General features: G+C 55.4%; 1 long non-coding RNA gene across 2 annotated transcripts in view; it reads left to right on the forward strand.

Annotated features, from left to right (window-relative positions):
- The window catches only part of LOC114484321 (uncharacterized), a 39,871-nt gene that overhangs the window by 14,627 nt on the left and 11,768 nt on the right, over positions 1–13,476 (forward strand). For both annotated transcript variants that reach the window (XR_003677054.1, XR_003677055.1), the window contains exons 2-3: positions 640–875; positions 2,616–2,697. This is a non-coding gene — a long non-coding RNA (uncharacterized lncRNA). The remainder of the gene's footprint in view (positions 1–639; positions 876–2,615; positions 2,698–13,476) is intronic.

Consider the following 13,476-nt stretch of genomic DNA (forward strand, 5'->3'; position numbering starts at 1 on the left):
GGCTCAGCCTACGTCTGTGCTCAGAAGTTCCTGCATGGATTCCTGCTGACACAGAAGAGTGAACAGAGCTTCCAGAACCGTTGAGCTCCCTGCCTTCCTGGCACCAGCTGAATTTGCATTCTATCCCTGAAAACCCTAGCTTCTTTCTAGGGGGCGCTGTGCTGCCACTGCCCACACTGCCAGGGGAACGGCCTCCGCACCTCCACCCAGACCCCAGCCTCCCGCTTCCCTGCCAGAGAGCCTCCTGGCTCCAGGGCTATTAAGGGAGGAATCTGTGTGAAGAAGAGGGTAAACAAAATCCATGATGTGGGGCTGGGGCGGGCACCCGTCTCTGCTGTGGCTCCGTGGGCTGACTCCAAGGGAAGCCAGCGGCAGTGAGCGGGCGATGTTGACAAGAGACTTAATGAAATCCAGAGGGAGATGCCCTGGCAGGGCCCACCTGGAAGGAGGCCCAGGATAGTAATTAAATTAATTCTGGGGTATGTCCCAACAAGCGCAGAAGCGAGAACCGAGGCCAGGGCCCATTCACTCGGAGCTCCAAGAGTTTGTCATGATTACAGGGAAAAATGAGTTTTGGAACTTATGTAACCCCACTGCTCAGGCCCTGAGGGTTAGGCCCAAATTGCTTTTCTTTTCCAGGAAATTCGCTATTGCACAGCTGCACCTGCACACCAGGGTCACCTCTGTGGCTCACAGGACGTGCAAGAGCACAGAGCAAGAACTTCGTTCTCGACCCCATTTCTCAGATGAGGCCAGACGAGGTTCAGGGCGCAGAAGCTTCTCGTGCAGAGTCATGTGATCTGGACACAGGACAATCTTCAAGGTCCGGATCCCAGTTATCCTGCCTGGAAACCTCTCCAGTGTGGAGACTGTGGGTGAGCAGGACAGAGGGAGACTTGCTTTGCCTGAGAGAGAGGACAGGAAGGCTCTGGAACTGGTGCCCTCCTTTAAGTATGAGTGGGGGGTTGGCAGGCCGAGAAGCGGGAGGAGTGCACCAGGCAGAGGAAACAGCACGGGGGGCTGGAAAGAGTAGGGCGTGTTGGGAGGAAGTGATCGCCCCCTTGGGCAGAGTGCCGCTGGAGGACTGGGCTGGGGAGGAGGTTGAGGCGGGCTGGCCGAGAGGCCCAGAGCAGGGGGAGGCACTGAAAGGTCTCCCCCAACTTGTCTTCTTTAATCCTCACGAAGACCCTGTGAGCGAGATGCTTCATTGTTCCCATGTGACGGATGAGTAAGTGGAGGCTCAGGGAGTTTAAGACACACAGCCAGGAATTAGAACCCATGGCTGTAGGGCTCCAAACTGCCCCCTTAACCACGCTTCACCGCCCCCAACTCTCCCGGCTTCCTAGTTCAGCTCAGCCTGGGTACCAAGGCATGAAGCTGCTCAGGCCAGGGTGGGAAACCATCAGGATCTCCAGGAAGAGGGAAAAGAGAGGAAACCGCTCGCCCAAGGGCGGGGCAGCGGCAGGGAGCTGGCTGCCCGCCTCAAGCCTCTGCAGAGCTGTTTCCAGGGTGAGGAAGCCCAAGACGCATGGAGCCAGGGAAGCGGGGAATGGTAGGATAGCCGGTTCCAAGTGAACTGTGGGCTTCCTGACCCGGAAGTGAGAGTCCCACCCCAGGAGGCATGTAGGCAGAGGATGGACAAGGAGGCAGGAAAAGGCCGTCCTGGATCAGATCCCCCCCAGATCTGCTCATCTGAGCTCTCAGGAGCCCCCACTTCTGGAAGAAGCCCTTCCTGGCCGCTGGCAACTGAGGGGTGTCATCAGATGAAGCTCCAGGAAGAGGCTACTCCCACCCCAGGGATCCATTTGCGTCCAGAGTGTTTCCCTCTTCAGACGTCTCCAGCACCTTGAAAACAGTCCCTGAATGGAACCTGAAGGAAAGGTCCTTAGTGTGCAGAGAACTCTCTGTGGGGTCCTGTCTCCCTGGAGCAGGAGGCAACAGGCGCAGTAGCACAGAGAAGAGGAGCGAGCGATGGGGCATCACACAGCATGGTCCAGGTGGGCCTCCTGGAGAAGGGAGGTGGCCAGGCTCAACCCTCCGGGCGAGGCCCTCTCTCTTTGGGTTAGAGGGTCCTTGACGTCACCCTTAATCAGGAATGAGAGTGTTTGTTTTTGGCCGAATATCTTCCTGACCACAGACAAGACAGGACAGAACTGCCCCTTCCAGATTTTCTGGCAGCTTGGGAAACTACTGTGGGTCCTGCCCGGTCACCTCGCTTCCTCCCGGTGACCTAGTGCCCACCCCTGAGGCCTGGGGTCTGGATGCCAGATTATATGAGAACCCTGCTTGTGGCAAAAGGTGTTGGCAAAATTCACTGCCTTTCCTTTTTCCCCATCCTTCCAGACTCCGTGGTCCCTCCCCTCAGATCTCATCTCCATAGCTGTTCACCTGGGTGGTTGGTGTTTCATCAGACACAGCAAGGACAAGCATCTTGGGCAAGGGAACAGCATGTGCTGTAGCCCAGAGGCGTGACAACAGTGTGGCCTCCTCAGAGAAGGGCACATGTGCTCTGTGGCTGAAGCACGAGCCTCCCGCTGCATGGGTGAGGAGACAGATAGGCAGGTTTGGCCAGCTTTCCAAGGCCCAGAGCGCTAAGGACCTGTGTTTTATCTTAGAGCGATGGGGAGCCCCAGAAGTTGAGCAACGGAGTGCCATGGTCAGAAATGTGTCCCAGAAAGCTCCCAATGGATTGGACAGGTGAGAGCATGGAAGCTGGGAGACTGGGGAGGGAACCAGACTGAGAGCCCAGCCCAAGCATGGTACAGAGGAAGAGACCAGACAAGCACTTCCAAACAAGAAAGGCAGGGCCAGGTGATCAGCTGGTTGTGGGCCTGACATGTGGACATTAGGGCCCCCGTTATATAGAAAAGGAAACTGAGGCTTAGAAGGAAGTGACTTGCCCGTGGTCACTCCTCTAGGGAGTGATGGAGCCAGCACCATAGGTCCAGGTACAGCGCTGTCTCTCTCTACTGCATCCCCCTTAGCAGAGTTCACCACCTTTGCCACCTGGGGCCGTGATTTGCGAGGGGATTCACTCCCCCTGGCCAGGCCCTGGTGAACACCTATTCATCCCTTGATGCCCACCTCCTTAAGGTTGCCCTCTCAGACTGCTGCAAACAGAATCAGTCTCTTTCTTGGGACAGACAAACTCTGGGAAGTCTGTCTGTCCCACTGCCTGGGAGGGCCTTGGGGGCAGAGGGCCTGTCTCATCTCTGTCTTCCCAGCACCCAGACCAAGGCCAGTATACAGTAGGTACTCAATAACTGTCGATTAGAGAGAGATGAATGAGCAAACAAGTGAGTGAATGAAAGTGATGACGCATACACTCAGGAGCACAGATGGTCAAAGACAGGTTTTTTTGTTTTTTATTTTTAAATTTTTATTGAAGTATAGTTGATTTACAATGTTCTGTTAGTTTCAGGTGTACCGCAAAGTGAATCAGCTATACATATACATACATCCACTCTTTTTTAGATTCTTTTCCCATATAGGTCATTACAGAGTACTGAGACAAGTTCCCTGTGCTATACAGTAGGTCCTTATGTGGAATCTAAAAATATGGTACAAATGAACTTTTTTGTTTGTTTGTTTGTTTTGCGGTACGCGGGCCTCTCACTGTCGGGGCCTGGGGGGAAAGCGGGCCGGGGGCGGGGACAATTGGGAGACTGGGATTGACATATACACACTACTGTGTATAAAATAGGTTACTAATCAAAGACAGGTTTTGAAGTCAGACAGGCCTGGACAAATCCCAGCCCTGCCTCTTGCGGGCCAGTGGCCCTGGGGCTTCAGCCTCAAACCTTGGCTTGCTCCTCCGTGGACTGCTGGCAGTCACGCTCGGTGTGCAGCCTGCTGAGCCAGTTTGGGAACACGCTGAGGACGGACAGCCCAGAGGAGCGCTTGAGCGCGCGCTCCGTGAAGCCAGCAGGCCTGGGCTCCACCCTTGCCTCTGCCACTTCACAGGCGTGAGTTTGGACAGCATGCCTGACGGCTCTGTGCCTCAGTTTCCCCATCTGCAAAATGGAGAATGACAATGCTCACCTCGTAAGGTTATTTGGAGGATCAAATGAGGAAATGCACGTAACGTGTTTACAACAGAATGTGGAGAGCAGTGAGTGCCAGACACGGGCTTGTTACATGCGGTTGTTCGTGACACGCCTGACCCGTGGTATGTGCCTGACGGGCGAGGGTCCTGCTCTCCCACCTCCTCTCCTCCATCCTGCGACCCAGGAGGGGTGCTGCAGGGACACAGCTGGGCCAGAGGGGGCTCTGATTAGCTGTCAAAGCCTCAGCCTGTCTCTGCGGAAACATCAGTGGGTCAAACACTGCAGGATCTCCTGCTCCTCCAGACAGAAACCCCACATAGACATCAAATTAACCACCCACGTCAGCAATAATGGCATTCATTTCAGAAACCTCAAGGAGGAGGAAAATATGAAGCACATCTTGCTGTGATGGGACTTCAACTTAATGGTTTCAGCCTCTGAGCTCCACTCCGGAAGTGCCTTTTTAACATGCTCCTTTTAAATCCCAAACTGTTCCCTTCTACTCAGCAAGGTTGATGTTACTATGAGCATGATTATGTTACTTGCCTTTTTAAAAAAATATTTATTTATTTAGGCTGCGTCGGGTCTCAGTTGCAGCACATGGGATCTTCGTTGCGGCGTGCAAACTCTTAGCTGTGGCAGGCGTGCGGGATCTAGTTCCCAGCCAGGAATTGACCCCGGGCCCCCTGCCTTGGGAGAGCAGAGTCTTACCCACTGGACCACCAGGGAAGTCCCTAGCTGCCATTTTTTTTGAGCTCTAAGTACTAGGTGATGCGCCCAAATTATATGATTAATCCTTTCAGCCCCATAATGGGGTGCCATTCCTGATAGAAGGAGGAGACGAAGGCTCAGAGAGGTTGCCAAACAAGCCCAAGGTCACCCAGCACAGAAGCAGGGTCAGGAGTTGAGCCTACACGTATCTGACTCCAAAGGCAGTGCTCTTCACACCAGTTCTTAGTGCTGGCCACACGTCAGAATCAAATGAGGAGGGACTTCCCTGGTGGCGCAGTGGTTAAGAATCCGCCTGCCAATGCAGGAGACACGGGTTCGAGCCGTGGTCCGGGAAGATCCCACATGCCGCGGAGCAAATAAGCCCGTGCGCCACAACTACTGAGCCTGCTCTCTAGAGCCCACGAGCCACAACTACTGAAGCCCGCGAGCCACAACTACTGAAGCCCGCGCGCCTAGAGCCCGAGCTCCGCAACAAGAGAAGCCACCGCGATGAGAAGCCCGCGCACCACAATGAAGAGTAGCCCCCGCTCGCCGCAACTAGAGAAAGCCCGCACGCAGCAACAAAGACCCAACGCGGCCAAAAAAAAATAAATTTATTAAAAAAAAAAAAAAGCTCCCCAGGAGATCTGCCAGGCAGCCAGTTTGGCAGGACAGGTACAGGGGATGGGGGCTCATACCCAGGGGAGATGCATCTGACGGGAGAGATGCAACCCATGCAGCTCTAACCCTTGCCCTCTCAGCTCCCCTCAGCCCCACAGGAACAATGTAATCATTCGAGACCAGACCCCAGGCTGAGAACTTCCGGAAAGCTGCAACTCCACCAGGAGTCAGCAAGGAGGCAGCAGGTACTGGGGCAGAACTTCTTCCAGAAGCCGCTCTTGGGCTGGAGGCTTGGCTGCATCCCCCTGATCTGGCCTGGGCCCCTCCCCAGCTCACAGCTCAGCACAGGCCTGGCTCTCCGACCTTTTATTCCTGTTTCAGCAGTGGGATCATTTCTTCAAGCAAAATCTGGGGAATTTGGCTTGTGCAGACTTTGACTCAGGGCCATTCCTGTGGACATTACAGTGAAATGTCTCTGAGCCTGCACCCTCCCACCAAAAGCTCTTCCCAAATCCACAAACGCAGGTCCTGGTTGCTCATCCACCTTCCCCGAGGCTGGCGGATTACACAGCCCCTGTAAGATGCTGGCTTCCAATCCTGGTTCTACTGTTTCCGAACTGAGAGGCCTTGGGATGGTCGCTTAACTTCTGTGAGTCTCAGTTTCCTCATCTGTAAAATGGGCACCTACCTCATATTCATAGAAAGGCCGCCAAGGTTGCAAGAGAGGACAGTGTGACACCCTTTGCCAGTGCCTAGCATGCAGGAGGCACTCAATAACGACACTAGTTGTCAGCCTGGTTGTGACAGGGGAGGGACAGCAAGCAGCCTAGACTGCAGGCCTCTGGGATTCACGCTCCACGCGGCCCACAGCTCTGAGCCTGAGTCGTTGTCCTGCTGCCAGAGACTGGCCCCAGGTGGCCATCCTATGGGTCAGAGGCCAGCACACCCACTGATGCACTCCCTTCCCCTCCCCCCAGGCCACCACACCAGCTTTGGCAATTAACACAATGAGCCTGGCCCTGGCCAAGAGACCCACTGGGGGCCACTGCCCCTCACAGCCCCCTCTAAAGCTCTCTCGCTGCACCCCCACAGTCCAGGCCCCCAGTGGTTCTCATTTCCTCCCTCCCACCCTGTCTCCGGGCTCAGCCCCTTGAGTGGATTCTCCACCCTGCCGAAGCCAGGTAGATCGTCATAAAGCGCTGTGATCATCTGTTACCATCCTCCATGGCTCCCCAGTCCCTCCATCTCAGCCAGCCTCCCGAGTCCTCTTGTGACCTGGCCACAGACTCTCCATCACCTCCGGTCTCCACTGTATGCTCCACCCACCCTGCACCTCTTGGTGCTGCCCAGGTGTGCCAAGCTCTCTCTTGCCTCTGAGTCTGAGCCTTTGCACATGCTGTTCCCTTTTCCTGCTGGAACGCCCTTTCCCCATCCCCTCTGCTGGTCAACTCCAGTTCATCCTTCAGCTCAAGTGGCTGGAGCCTTCGATCTTCCCTATGTGGGTCTCCACAGATGACTTGGGCTTCCTGACAGCATGGTGGCTGTCAGGAAGAAGACCAGATGGATGGTGCCTCGCCTTTATGACCTCGCACTGGAAGCCATTCAGCACCACCCTGTCTTTGCCACAGGCCACCCAGACCCAAGGGAAGAGAACATGTGGACTTTACCCCCCAAAGAGAGGAGTGTCAGAGCCATATCATAAGAAGAGCCCGAGCAATGGAAGGTGTTGTGCCTGTTCTTGGAAAACAGAAAACAAAAAGAGGGGGAAGGAAAATGTAAGAACTCAGCACACAGCTGGGGCCACCAGTGCGAGGTCTGATGTCCATGACCTCACTGACTTACAGGTAGTGCTTCGGTAGGCGGTATGGCTCTGACTCAGTCAGGAAAGTTTAGCGACGTTAGTCTCGTCTGCAAAGCGCATGAGGTGTCATGGGAAGATTTCTGTGTATATTGGAAACATTTACAATTTAAAGCTCTAAGTGTTAGTGATCTTGAAAATTCCCCTGTGTTGCTGAAAAAGTAAGATGGGCCACAAGTGATTTCAAAGAGGTCTGGGGCAGGAGAGATGGGAAATTTTCCAAGTACACCTGACCCACTAAGGATCGCGTCCTCTGAGGGTTGTTGGGAGAAAAGGATCTACCTGGCATCCATCTTTCCAACCACAGGAAAGGCCTGGAATATTCTGGGGGGATGTCCAATTGGTTCTGGCACGCACACACTCCACGCAGAGGTTACAGGAGGAAATTGTAAGATGGGGCTGAGGGTGCTGGTGTGGGCAGAACCGACCCAGATTTCCTCTCTTCTCTTTCACCCTGGGTTCTGCTTCCTCTTTCCTTTTGCCAGTTGGGCCCAGATAATTCAGATTTTCAGAATGTGAGGAATCTTCAGACCCCATGGCTTAGCCAGTGACACCCTATTTTGGCTGTTACAGCTGTGGGACTCCCTCACCCCTGGAGCGTTCGGCTGTGCCATGTGGGTCTCCCTGGGCCCCCAGCATTGACACCTGCTCTCTCTCCTTGGCCAGGAAAGGTGAAGCTGTGTGACTTGAGTCACGTTCCCTCGCCTCTCTGAGCCACTCCCAGTGGCACCCGGAGCTGCTGGTCTCACGGAGCAGTTAGGGAATCACCAGACAAAAGAGCTTCATGAAGAAACTCTGACAGGCTGTACAGTTAGCACTCATGGTTAATAATAATGGCGCTCCATCCCAAGATGAGAGCAAGGGTGCAGAGAGAGAAAGGAGGGATTTAGGAGCTCTTTTGCTTCCAAGTGTGAGTGAAACTTTCACTGAGCATTTACTGAGCACCACCTGTATACCGGGGCCCAGGAAGCACCATGGACCCCATGATGTACATGATGTATGTGGCCCCTGCCCTTGAGGGCCCACTATCTGGACTGTTCCAGAATCAGAACGTGAGGTCTAAGCAGAGACCCGAAAGATGGAGAACTATCCAGATGGGAGGTGGGAAGGGTTGCTTTCCCGCTAGATGGAACAGCGTACGTGAGGGCCCAGGGTCCAGGGAGAAGAAGGGCTTCTGGAAGGTAGAGTTTCAGCACAGAGGTGGAGCTAGAGGGGGATAAGTAGTAAGAAAAACGAATAAATAAAATATATGGCGTGTTAGGATTTGGTAAGCGCTACACAGAAACGTAAATCAGGAAAGAGACTGAGAGTGCGTAGGGGGCGGGGATGGGGTGCCATTTTAAAAAGGGGGAAAAGCCTGCCCTGAACAGAGCCAAGGAATGAGAGTCGTCAGTATTTGGGGAAAGGGCGCTCCAGGCTGTGGGAAGCAAGTGCAAAAGTCCTGAGGCAGGGATGTCCCTGCACTTGGCAGGAATAACCAGGAGCCAGTGCAGCTGGAACAGAGAGACCAGGGGAGCATGGTGGAAGGGGAGGTCTTGGAGGTAACAGGGCTCAGACTGCACCGGCTTTGTGGGCCACTGTGAGGACTTTGGCTGTTATCCCAAATGAGGTGGGAACCATGCGGGGGGCGGCTGAACAGAGGAACGACGAGGGTTGACTTCAACAACATCCCTCTGGGCTCCGTGAGAAGAGGCTGAAAGGGCAAGGAAGGAACAAGGGAGGAAGCGAGAGGGATTATGGTGGCTGGACCAGGTGGCAGCAGTAGATGTGGCAAGAAGTGATGGGTTTCTGGATGTGTTTTGAAAGTGGAGCCAACAGAAACTGGAGAGAGAGAGAGAGAGAGAGAGAAGACAGGCATGAAGAGGGGAGGGGAGGGGAGGGGGAAAAGAGAATGGGAAATCCATGGCACACACACCTCTGTTCCCTCCTGGGTCCGTGACAGACATCATTAACTGAGACCTTTTCCCCGTTGATCCCAGATTGGCCCTCAGACTCCTCCTCAACCCAAACCTACAAGCCATTATTCCCACTAATCAAGATTGAATACTGAATGAGGTTGGAAAGCAGTCTAGGTTCACACAGGGATGGAAGCCATTATTTTGGGACATCTACCACATGCCTGGCACTAGCTAGTTGCTTTTCTCTTTATTTATTATAATTTCCAAATTAGTTAAGTAATTAAGTTCCACCTTGACTGAGATCTAATTGACACATGCTGCTTGTTTTTCACATTCTCTCATTTCAATACTCACAACACACACCGTGTGGTTGGCATCAGCGTTCCCATTTCACAGATGAGGACACTGAGGCCCTGAGAGGTCTGGACACTGGTCCAGAATTTCCCAGTTAGGAAGTTTAGCACGAGGGTTCAAACACAGCGGTCACCTATTCCAGTGCCACCCCCAGCTCCCCACTGGACACCTCCCTCCCCACCCTGCCCGGGCCTCACCCACCACACCTGGGCCTCCTGGCCCTGCCAGGCTCTACATTCCGACAGGCTGGTAGAGGAAGGTGTGGGCAGAGCGCACCTGCAGGCTGAGAGCCCCGCCTGCCAACCCCCAGGCCATCGCCAGGCGGGGAGTTTGGAGAGGTGCAGGCAACGGTGTCGAGAGCCGGGCGCTGGCTGGGGGCTGGCCCTGCCTGGCCAAGGTTGTCAGTCTCTTCTCTCCTCTGACACATCTACAAGTTCAGGGCCAAGACTTATTAAGGAAAAGGTAAAACTAAGGACACGGCACCGTCAATACCTGGAGGTGGTGCCAAGTTCCAGGAGGTGGGGCTGGCCGTCATCACCTGAGCCACTCTCTTCTCCAGTGGGGCATCTTCCACATAATTGGAGAGTAGATGCGTCTGTCCCGATGTACTGTGGGGTCTCTAAGAGGCTACTGTGGCTTAGGAGGACAAGGAGAGTCACGATTCCATGGGGGGCTCCAGAGCCAGACAGCCTGAGCTCAGATCCTGGCTCGGCCACTTACCTGCTGTGGGGCCTCGGGGCAGTTACTTTACCTCTCTGGGCCTCTTTCCAGGTGAAGAGGGAAGAGTAATAGTATCCACGTCATAATGTTTGTGAGTATGGCGGGTCGTGTGCATGTGAAACATTTAGCACGGCAGGTGCCCAGGAGGGCAATAGTAGTACTCTTACTATTCGTATTATTAGTATTTCATCATCATCATCATCATTATTCATCCCTGAGTCCTCAAGATCCATGTGGACCTGAGCAGGTGCCCAGTAATTCTGTGGAGAAACACAGCGACAGCCAACCTCCTTGAGGTGGTAGTGGGGGCTGGGGCCTGGAGGGTATGAGCCCATGTCAGTCACCACCTTGCTGTGTGACCTTGGGCAAGTCCAGTGCCCTCTCTGGACCTCCATCTCCCCTTTGTCCGCGTGCCGACATACACGAAGGTCGTCCCAGCTCTGCGGCTCCGTGACTGGACTTTTTCTGGGCACCTGCTGTCGGCCCAGCCCGGGCCGCGTGCTTGGTAAGGACTTGATGTCAGATTTGGAGGGGGGCTCGGGACCTCTGGGCTCCCAGTCCCTTGGAGGGGTGCTTGTTTTCTGAGGAGGGGGGATTGGGCCTTGCTGGCTTTTTGGTGTCCCCATGCACATCCTCCCTCTCCCCCGCAGGCTGAGGTCCACGCTCTCTCCCTGGTGTGCAAAGCTCCAGCCTTTTGGTACCAAGCCAGCTCTCCCTCCCCCTTCCACCCTCAGGTCGGCTCCACCTCCTCCAAGAAGCCTTCCTTGACTCAGGCTGAGTTAGTTACCTCCCCGGGCCAACTCATGGCCTTCTCTCATGAGAAGATGGAGTTGGGGGTTCATCTCTCTACCAGACAGCTCTTGGAAGGCAGGGGCTGTGTCTGACCTGTGCTATGTCCCTGGCACCATGGAGTGCCAGCCACGTAGGCACAGGGAGTCCTCGATGAATGAAGGAAGGGAGGGAGGGAGAAAGGAGTGAAGGAAGGAAGGTAGGAAGGAAGGAAAGGAGTGGAGGCCACCGAAGGCTCTAATCTTGGAAGGAAGAGATCTTCAGCACTGTCCGCCTGAAGGGATGGGATGATGCTGAGAAAAAGGCCAAGAATCAGGAGGCACACAGATCAGGATCTAAATCTGGCTCTGCTCTGTCCTAACTGGGCAAACTTCCCCTCCGCCAACCTCAGTGTCCTCATCTGTCGCAAGCAGGCAATCCTCGTTGCCTCTTGGCAACGCACGGAAGCCTGGCTCCCCGAGATCCTGGAGAAGGTGTGTGTGTGGCTCTGAAGGGTCCATGCTCAGTGGGTTTCTGTGTCCCCTCTTCTGGCCAGGGGCTCCCCAGAACCCCCCCTGCCTCGCTGGCGTCCCGACACCAGGCCGGCCCTGCCTCACACACAGGGTTGGGGTTAGGGTTAGGGTTAGGCTGCACTGGCCTAGCCCGCTGCACTGAGCAAGGGATGGCCGCCCCACAGGCACCTGCGGAAAGGACAGGTCCTGACGAGGTGCCAGCCTGTGGGGGTCTGAGCAGAAACCCGGGCAGGCTGGGCAGCCCCTGCTCACCCCACCCTGGCCGGGCAGCCTCAGCAAGCGACCAACAGCTCTGAGCCTCCATTTTGTCACCTGTGAAGCGGAGACGTTCAGGGCCGTCTCAAAGATTAAAAGAGCTACGGATTCAGAGCCGGGCATGGCCCGCGGGAAGAATCTCACTGGGTGAGAGCCCTTCCCTTTGCTAATCTAACGCCTTCCGTCCTTCTGACCAAGGTGAGGGCTCAGCGCGGGGCGGGGTGTCCTGGATGCCTCTCTGCCCCTGGCTGTTCTGTCCTTTAGCAGACCGAAAGCAGGTCTCTGGCTCTGAGCTCCCCCAGGTAACAGAGTCTAGAAAACATTATTACAAAACCTTATTCTGTCTTGATTTTATCTGTGTTTCTGGTGCCTTCTGTTCATAGCAACCGTTTCTCAGATGTGACGTGGCTTTTCCTTTCTAAATATGCTGACCTAAGCAATAGTGTCGAGCAGCAGGGGGGTTCAGCTCAGGGACCCTGGGGCCAGGTGGTCCTGGTTCGTATCGCAGCTCCGCTCCTCCGTTGCCCTGTGCTTTCAGGCCGCTCTCGCCTCAGTTGCCCCACCTGTACAGCGCGAGGATAACCCCAGGACCCCTGTCTGGCCTGAGGGCTCTTATGATGGTTGATGTGTATGCAGTGCCCAGGGCCGGGCCCAGGGCACGGTCAGGGTTACCTCTTGCTGTGAAGACAGTTTAAGAAGTAAGTTGACATAGAGCACGCTTGGGGCTAGTGACTGCAGCCATCACGCACGGCCTGGCAAACGCCAGCCTGCCCCTCTCCGGCAGGCCTGCTGCTACCTGCCTGCCTCCCTGGTAAGCTCCCTGGCAGCATCGATTTTAATCTCCAGCCTGGTAAACAAGCGATCAGGTTTCCCAGGCTTTGTCCTGTTACTTGGAGCAGTTCTCAGGCCCTTCACTCTCCTCCCACCACCCTCCCCCGACCAGCACTGTCCCCACCCTGACTCCAAAACCCCGGGTTCCGTCTGGCCCTCACCCATGCCTCAGTTCCCTCATCTGGGAGGCGGGCAAGATACCTAGCTCTCCTCCCGGAGATGGGCATGACGCTGTGCTGAGAAACGGCTCAAACGCTTGACGGCAGGGCCCCAGAAGAGTCCGCTGTGCCCTACACGCCCCTCTGCCCTGTCCCCCGACGCTCAGCCTTTTCCTCAGCCGGGACCCTCACCCAGAGTACCCTCCCACTCTTTCCTGTCCACCCATCTTTCCCACCTCTCTGACATCCCACAGTATGGAACCAAGGGCATTACCTGCTACCTGGCAGGTCGATTGGGGCAAGGAAGGCTAGCAGAGGCAGGCCAGACCTGGGCCACCCACTCATCCGACTCTGCGTGCCTCGGTTTCTGCATCTACAAAGTGGGAACGGTAACCGTTGCTTCCTCACGGGGTCATCCTGGCGGTGCCCTGAGCCCCAGGCCTGGTGCACCCTCATGCCCCCAGGACTGTGTTACTGGCATCGTCATCTGTTTCAGAATGAAACAGGAGACAGTCCTGCCTTTTGCACGTCGTTTCTGGCACCGTATTCAGTCTTAGCACGTATGGAAAACTTCACCTCATCTCTCGCTCTCTGCACACATCTACCTTGGCAGGGTGGCCCGGTGCCTCTCACCTGCCCCCCACCACGTGCCCGTCTCCACAGCCTGAGAGCCGCGCCCCGCCATCCCACCTCCACCGAGGCCGGAGCCCTGGAGCACGGCTT

Source organism: Physeter macrocephalus, chromosome 18, assembly GCF_002837175.3.
Source record: "Physeter macrocephalus isolate SW-GA chromosome 18, ASM283717v5, whole genome shotgun sequence".
In the NCBI taxonomy this organism is placed as follows: Eukaryota; Metazoa; Chordata; class Mammalia; order Artiodactyla; family Physeteridae; genus Physeter; species Physeter macrocephalus.